This window comes from Cupressus sempervirens, chromosome 8, assembly GCF_028749045.1.
Source record: "Cupressus sempervirens isolate cs-2001-9-10 chromosome 8, ASM2874904v1, whole genome shotgun sequence".
NCBI lineage: Eukaryota > Viridiplantae > Streptophyta > Pinopsida > Cupressales > Cupressaceae > Cupressus > Cupressus sempervirens.
In genome coordinates, this window is record NC_143125.1 from 460,198,321 (window position 1) to 460,206,803 (window position 8,483).

An 8,483-nucleotide genomic window follows, 5' to 3' on the forward strand; every position below is an offset into this window, starting at 1 on the left:
CAAGATTAACTAATAATTGAAATAATTAATCACACCAAATAATAATAATAATTAACCTTGGCTTAGCCTCTTATCAATCAAAATTGTTAAAGAAAAAAAAATTATATATTTTCTCTCCTTTCTGCTGTCTTGGTCTTTTATGTTCTCCCCCCTTTTTTTGTTTTTAGAAGTCTCCTTGGTGGGTGGTTGTCCTCATTCTGCGTGCTTTCTTTCTCCTCTCCCCTCCCCTCCCTTCCTTTTATTTGGAGTTTGTCTACTATCTATCTCTCTTCTCCTTCTCTTCTCTTGCATGCATCCTGATGATGGATCACGGAGTGTGATCCGAAACGTTGATGTAAAAAAATTGTTCACACAATCAAATCTAGAAATCAAATGCACAACACTGATGGATTGTGGAAATCTAATAGCTCTTATATATATATATATATATATATATATAAGAATTAATTTAATTACAAGTTATTTTGATAATAATTTTAAGTAATATATAAATTTATGTTTACAGAATAGTTTAACTTTTCTTTTCCACATTTAAATTCTTTAATCATTTTAATATACAAGTACTAATATATATAATTTAAAGAAATTACCTAGTATTAAAATATCATAAAAAATAATATATACACAAATTATTTTAGGCACAATGTACACTTAATGTAGACTTTGAGAATATCCATATATAAAAATTATTAGTTCCAATTCAATTTTCGATCACCACAACACTTGCAAAAGTTATGAACAAGTTTACTCGTGAACTATTTCAAATTATTCTAGGGCACAACCCATGGGCTCATCTCACACTAATGCCATAGAGAAGTTTTTCTGATCTAGTCTCCTGCTCGAGGCATCTTTACTACTCTTGTCTTTACCCTTCCCCCTTGGTGGCAAGGAATCTAGAAAGTTGATTCTCACCACTTAGGGAGCACACCTTGTAGACCACCATAGGATCAACTTAAGAAATGCTTTTTTGTAAGTTATATGACATATTTTCTTGAAACCCTTAATGATTTTGATTTCTAGATGCTTTTAATTCCTCTTGAATCATAATGAAAATACATAATAGTTTGTAAAACTAAATTGTAGTGTACTTTCTAAATGTTTATACATTAAATACTATTATGATTCATTGATGTTTTGAGAAAATATTTTTTATAGTAGAGGTTTTCCTATGGTCACTATATGTTTGATTCTTCACTGTATCTAGGGTACATTATATATTAGCACAAGGGTGGGGAGGAATCTCCTATAAAAAAAATAAACACCCACACTTCAAATTTTTTTATGCATACCTAAGGAAAATTCAAGATCCCTAACCTTCACACCAATAATATTTTCTTACAAAGGGTATAATAGGGCATAACTTCTAGGTACAAAAATGTTGTCAAATGTTGAATGGGGAACATCTTTTTTCAACAGAGCTCCATGAAGACCTCTAGCTATCATTTTTTACGCTTCCTCCATGACAAGTTTTCTTTAGCATCATAGTTAGCTCTGTTGTTAGTCCATCTCATGATTCATATTCATTAGGAGAAGGCAATTATAAAATGAGATATATGTGAGAATAGAAATCTCTGGCTTTTGGCGTCTAACCCAATTATGTTTCACTCAATAAATAGACCATCTTCTTTACTTGTAGACTATTCTCTCTATATAAAACATGTTTATTCCCATAAAATATGTACGTAATTGGAAATGTTCTTAGATAGATCTATGAAAAGTATAAAAGAGCATACAAGGCATGTGAATTATTTGAAAAAATGTCTATAATAGAATAGAGTAGTGTTATTGATATCTAAAATAAATTAGAGTAGTATCATTCTTAAAATGGAGTTATTACAAAGGTTTGAGAAAACTTCAAGAAGACAAAATCCATGACCTAAGATAACATTCTCTCTGCTAGTGCCAAGATGAGATTTCTCTATATGATTATATGGACATTCATCAAAGCACAATGAAAGAGGGACTTTTATTGTGGATATAACTAATGCAACTAGCTAAACTAAAATGTGTCTAGTTAATTTAGCACAAGAGAGGTATGTAATTTCTTTAGTTATATACCTAAAAGAAACTTACCTCAAGGAAAGTACCATTTTATATAGGCCCATAGATCACAATCCCCTTTCCTACAATTTTGTGGCTCTATTATGTGGCAGTTCCATCCATACGTAAATAAGGTGATATATTAGTGTTACCAATAATCTTACTCTTCTTTAGTATAGTATCTTCTCTAAATAGAAAATTCAAGTGTGCAGATGAAGAGTAGTTTGCATAATACCAATAGACTTCATATCGATAGTTATGATTACCAGGCACTAAGGAGTAACATTGTAGTGAGGTGACAATCACTAGTTCCACCCATCAGGTGTTAAGAATCTCAAACTTTTTTGTCATAAATAGAACAAAGAAATCAAGGATATTAGAAATCCTATTCAAAGAAAATGATTGGCATAAAGAATGGAGTAGAATAAGGATAGTGATTCATTATGTCAATATAAGGATAGTGGGTATAAATAGAAGCTCAACAAAATATAAGAAAGAATATATAAGTCCAATAAACATATTCCTAGAGGCATGCAATCATCAAGAAGAGATCAGATAGAGCACATGGAAAAATGTATAGACAATATTATTCCATTAAAGATGCATTCGAGACCCATCAATTAATCCTCCATGTTAGGACCTTAATGAGATCCATTGAGGGAAGTAGTGAAGTTGGAAACAAGTCAAGACTTAACATTTTAGAATAGCCAATAATCAACTATTGGAAATATTCAAGATATGATAGGTTATTGAGAGGGGAGGGGTGAATCAATAACGTCAAAACTTTAAAACAATCCAACACTTTAACCATACATACTATTCACCATTCATTCATCTAATCTACTGCATATATGAGAGAACAAACATTTATAACACATGTACATAGTGATTTGGTGACCCAGAAACCTTCCAAATTGAAAGTAAAACTGGGGTGGGGATGATACCCACAAAAATTCATTATTGTACTATGAAGTTGGCCTATTAAGGCTTATATTGACCACTTCTGGTGATTTTCCCTATTAGGAGCACAAAGGACTGCTAGGTCCACCTTGTTAGAGGATTTACAAACATACACTGAAGTATGAACTCTGTTAGGAGATTTATACAAAAGACTGTTAAGTCTACCCTATTAAAGGATTTACAAAACTGATTCAACTGGTAGGATGAAACAATGGATCTACTTACAACTTGATTACTGATTAGATCCTTGAAAGATAGATCACCTCTTGTGACTGATGAATCTTTATTGCTCCTTGTAGACCTTGCTAAATACTCTACTCTACTACTGATTTTCTTTCATTCAAAGCTTTTCATATCCATTCCTTCACATATCTCTCTCTTTTGTAAATGATATATTACATTACATATATACCATTCCATTAATTACAATTGCAAGGTTAGATAAAACACAAGTCAACAAAACATTACTGAGTCAACCAAATAGTAGAAAACTCAAGTTCTTCAAGCTAACTTTGTGACCTTCTAATACTCAACATCCATTGCATTACTCGGAATCATCATGCACTTGATAGAAGTAGAGGCTCAGTCCATACTAACCACACAACATAGCTTGGAACTCGGTAACCATTGGAGACTCGGTAGATATAGTGTCACTCGGTAAAAAACCTGGATCCTTCGTTTACCTTGATTTCACTCGGTAAACACTATACTTTCATTACTTGGTAAACACTACACTTCCATCACTTGGTAAACACTATGAAGCTCAATGAACACTATAATTACTCAGTGTAAACTGTGAAGCTTTCACAATTTACACTAGAATGCTCGGTGTGAACTGCAAAGCTCAGTTCACACTAGAATGCTCGGTGTGAACTGTGAAGCTCGATTAACACTAGAATGTTCGGTGGCTATACTGATGTAGATAAGTGTTGTCACTAATGGCAATAATAACTTAATGCCAACAATCTCCCCCTTTGGCATTAGTGACAAAACACTTATAAGCCAAAACATATGTACATAACTTGACTCAATGAATTTTGGTTTTTCAAAATTGATCTTTGTAGAACTACTACATATAAATTTCTATATATCTTCTTGATGACTTATAATGTATATATAAAGATTCTTATGTACACATGCTAACTCTCTATCACTCATAGTGATAACTCTCCTCACTTATTATGCTAAATCTCTCCCCCTTTTTGACAATAATGCCAAAGGACTACATATATACAATTTATATGACTACACCAAAGTGAGATAGAAATTCTTGATGTACCTTGAGGATGGTGGAAAATGTATTATCCCAAGTCTGCATCAAGATTTGACAAGTGGAGAGAGCAATTTGAACTTCTACTGATAATTGGATCAAGTGATCAGCCACTGAGAAGTTCTAATCTTGGACCAATGTTTTGCAATGAGTAATATGTTTCCACATTGTGTCCATGATAGGAAGGATCATGTTTTGAATGTCTATGATTGTAGATCAGATCCTTGCTTCCTCTCTCAATAGTTCTACCTATACATCTACCAAATATCTAATTTTGGTGTGATGGGAGGTTGTGGAGGAGGAGTCCACCTTTAGCATGGAAGCACTTGATTGCATACCAATGTCAAACTTATTTAACTTATCCTTTATTTCTTTTGTAAAACTAGAAGCATCACAAAATTTGGCAAAAAGTGATGCTTCATTATTAAAAGAATTTTTACATTTCCCAAAAATGTTGACAATTCAACTTGTTTGATTGCTATCTTTTGAGCAATGTGCTCTAGCACCTTATTATCAAAATTTTTTTCAGCTTTCTCAATAAGTTTCTCTTGTCTGGAAGAATCTCCATTAAATTTTTGTGCTGCCTCATCTAACTGAATCAAAATGTGTTGAGTAGAATCTACTTCAACACCTATAGCATCTATAATTATATTCTTGGAATTTTCAATTATTCTATATTCCTTATCCCTTTTTGATCTTAACTATTTCTGCGTAGCTTTCATCTCTATAAGTTGACTGGCTAACCTCATCGCTTCAATGGTAGCATTGTCATAGTCAATCTTTGGAATCACTATCTCTGTGTCTAAGTCAATATCTTCTGCAATTTCCTTTCCAATGATAAGAAGTTTTAATGGATGCTTTATTTTGACTTCTGTGATGACTGGTTTGACCTTAGGTATAGACACAATAGTGGAGATAGAAGGGCTAGTAGTAGGAACTAGGATAGGACTCAAGGATTGAATGCCAATAGAAGTACTAACCGGATCAAGAACTAAAACACTTCCCAAAAATGGAATCACACTTGGTAGAGTACCCATAGTAGTATCTAAACTAATTAGAGTTGAAGTGGATACAGATGATGCTAACAAAAATGAAACTGTAGAACTTACTAGAATTGATGGAGACAAAATTATAGAACTTACTGTTACACTTACTGATGATGAAAGAGTTAAGGAGGCTGACTTGGTGGCTGAAGAAGTGACAAACAACTTGCTAGATGAAGTGCTTGGCACATTTGTTTCAGATACCTAGAGCTGGGAGGAGGTTGGTGAAGATTGAGCAATTGATGTGATTTTTGTGCTCACAATCTCACTTGCAGAAGCTATCTCCAAAGTATATGTAACTTTCTTTGGTGGAGAGTGAGGAAGGGATGCAATAACTTCTGCTGCAATTTTTACTAGATCTTCTTCATCTATTTCTTCCTCATGTGCTTCTTCCTCCTTGTCTTCTTCCTCATTTTCTTCCATTAGCGCATGCAGCTCTCTTGGAGTAATTGTGATGGATGGAGTGCTATCAAAATCATCACTGTCACTACTGTCATCATCCTTGATTTCAATAGGGTCATTACTAAGCTTGTGTAGATGATAGATGTTCTTCCACATGTTTGTTGCATCACCTACAACATGCTCAATGTCCTTAGTTAAAATCAAACATATGTGAAATCTAGTCATCATTTAACCTTCATGGTTCTTCATTGTTGCCTTAATGTCTAGTTTAGTAAGACTCGGTAGAAGATTCTTTAAGGATTGCTCATATATATCTTTGGCCATTTGGGTGGTTGACTCCCACCTAGGGTGAAATCTCTCCAACAGTTCTTTGGAGATTTGAGGGGCAAGCTGGTCTAGGGAGTATTTCCATTTTCCCATCTTATTGAGTACTAGTTCCTCAATTTGCATTTTCTCTGCATCTATCCTTGTTTCAAATTTCAATGCCTTGAAATTTGTGATGCCAACTCCTTCTTCCAATTGTTTCAATATTTCTTGGAAGGTCAATTGGGGCTTGTTGAACACTACTTCACCTTTTTTCTTACCTTTTTCTCACCTAGTGAAAATAGTTGTGGAGGCTTTGGGTGGCTTGGTAATGATTACCTTGACTTTCTTTCTAACTAGCTCTACCTCCTTCTCTATTTCTTCCTCTTTATCTTTTGGTTCCTGCTTCTCTTCTTCATCTTCACTTTTTCCTTCTGTAAGCATAAGAGGGCCAATTTTAGTTTTCAACTTTGCTATCTTTCATTTGACTTTCTTATGGCCTAGGGTAACTTGATTTCAAGATCAATTCTAGCCTTTGCCTCATCATATGTTTCAAAAATTGGTTGCTTTGGGTCTACTAGCTCATTCACCAGTGCTTCAATAATATCCCTAGCTTTGTCTATATTAACCTCATAAGGAAGAGGTTTCACCCATGCAACTCGGGGTCTGACTGCCTAAATGTACACTTTATCATAGTCAACCATGAAGCATACATCATCTTTTTAATCTTCAACAAGTTTTGGTGGAATTTGAACCCTATTATTCATCCTTTCCTTGAAATCTTCAAAATAATTATCCATGATGCTATCAAAGTTTTCACCCATTTTTGCTACAAACTCATTTATCTAATATAGAATAGGAATGTGTTTTCTCCACACTATAGTTCCTTTTGATGGAAAGAATTTTTGAACATAGAAAAATAAACAAGTCAATAAGGAACCAAATTTGTAGGGATTATTCTTTGAATTCCTTATGCTGTCCATGTTCTTGTTCAATTATTTCAACAATAATTCTGACAGGTCAAATTCAAGGTTCTTTTTCACAATTTTGAAAGCCAAATCCACAGCCTCGCAAGGCACACTGTTCAAATGACTGGAGCTATAAAATTTGTGGGCAATGACATGAATGCCAAACCTTAATTTAACACCAAAAATAGTGCTAACCTTTAAACCTCTACCATCCCATTCAGCTAGGGTTAGCTTCTATAACTCCTCCCAACCTAGGGTTTTGGTAGTTTTTGCTTTACTTAGTATGAGAAAATTGGTAATCTTATTAATCATCTTCTTGGTGATTAACACTAGTTGTTCTAACCATAGTTGCCCATTGTGAACACAACTGAGTATGTACCTGATCCACTTAGTTTGAAAACTTCTTGGCATATGCGAAATATGGGTTAACCCTTTGGTCTCTAGATGCTTATGCTTGGGTTTCAAAGAACCATCAACACTCATTTCTCCTAGGGCATTATCCATCTCTAGGTTTCCAATCTCTTGAATAGAACATTTCAAATGAATACAAATGTCATTTATGAGAAGTACCGTTGGTGGAGTTTGTGATTGAGCTCCATTGGGGTCAAGTGATACTACAATTGTTGGAACTAGTTTGAAATTTAGTGCCTTCCACTCCACACCTTTAACTAGCATTTTTGAACCTTGTTTTGCCTTGGTGCTACTGCTACTCCTGGATGCCATTGCTGCTCGATAGGTGTAAGAAAATTTTGAACAAATTCTTTTCTTAAAAATTGCTTGAAATTGCTTTGGAATCGCTGGAAATTTCTTAGCTCTGTAATCGTGGTGAAAAATGAAATGAAATTCTACCCTTTTGATGAAAATTTTGCCATAAATGCTTGGTATGAAGGTAGCTAAGATGACATAGTGCTTGACAGGTTGTCATTCACTTGCTTGGTAGAAGCTTGCAACTTGGTGATTGAATAAAACTTTTTTTGCTCCCGACCTAGCTCGGCAAGGTCTCCAATTGACTTTCCTCAGTAGATGCAACTCAACGAAAGACACACTTTCTTTGATCTTCGTGTATCTTGAATACTGATTTGATCATTTTGCTTTCTTTGTATATTGGAACTACTTGAGATATCACTAGAAGATGCAGTTCCATATTCTCCTTTATGAATCTAATTGGAAATGGTGGAGTCACCCACTTCTTGAGTGACATTGCCATCATTTGAACTATCTTGCTTGGTAGATTTTGGAAAGTATTGTTGCCTCATCTGCTTCCAAATGTTATCAGCTTTAGTTTTCTTTAATCTTTGACTCTTCCTATGTTCATGCAATTTTTAGCTATATGACCGAGTTTAGTGCATGTATAACATCTTACAGTAGTGTCCTTCTTCTTTAGGTGATGTCTTGAACAATTTATACCAATATGTCCATATTCTCCACAATAATGACATCTGCACTAGGTATTGTAGTCCCATCCAAATATTGCTTTAACAAGTTGTTTAGCTAGAT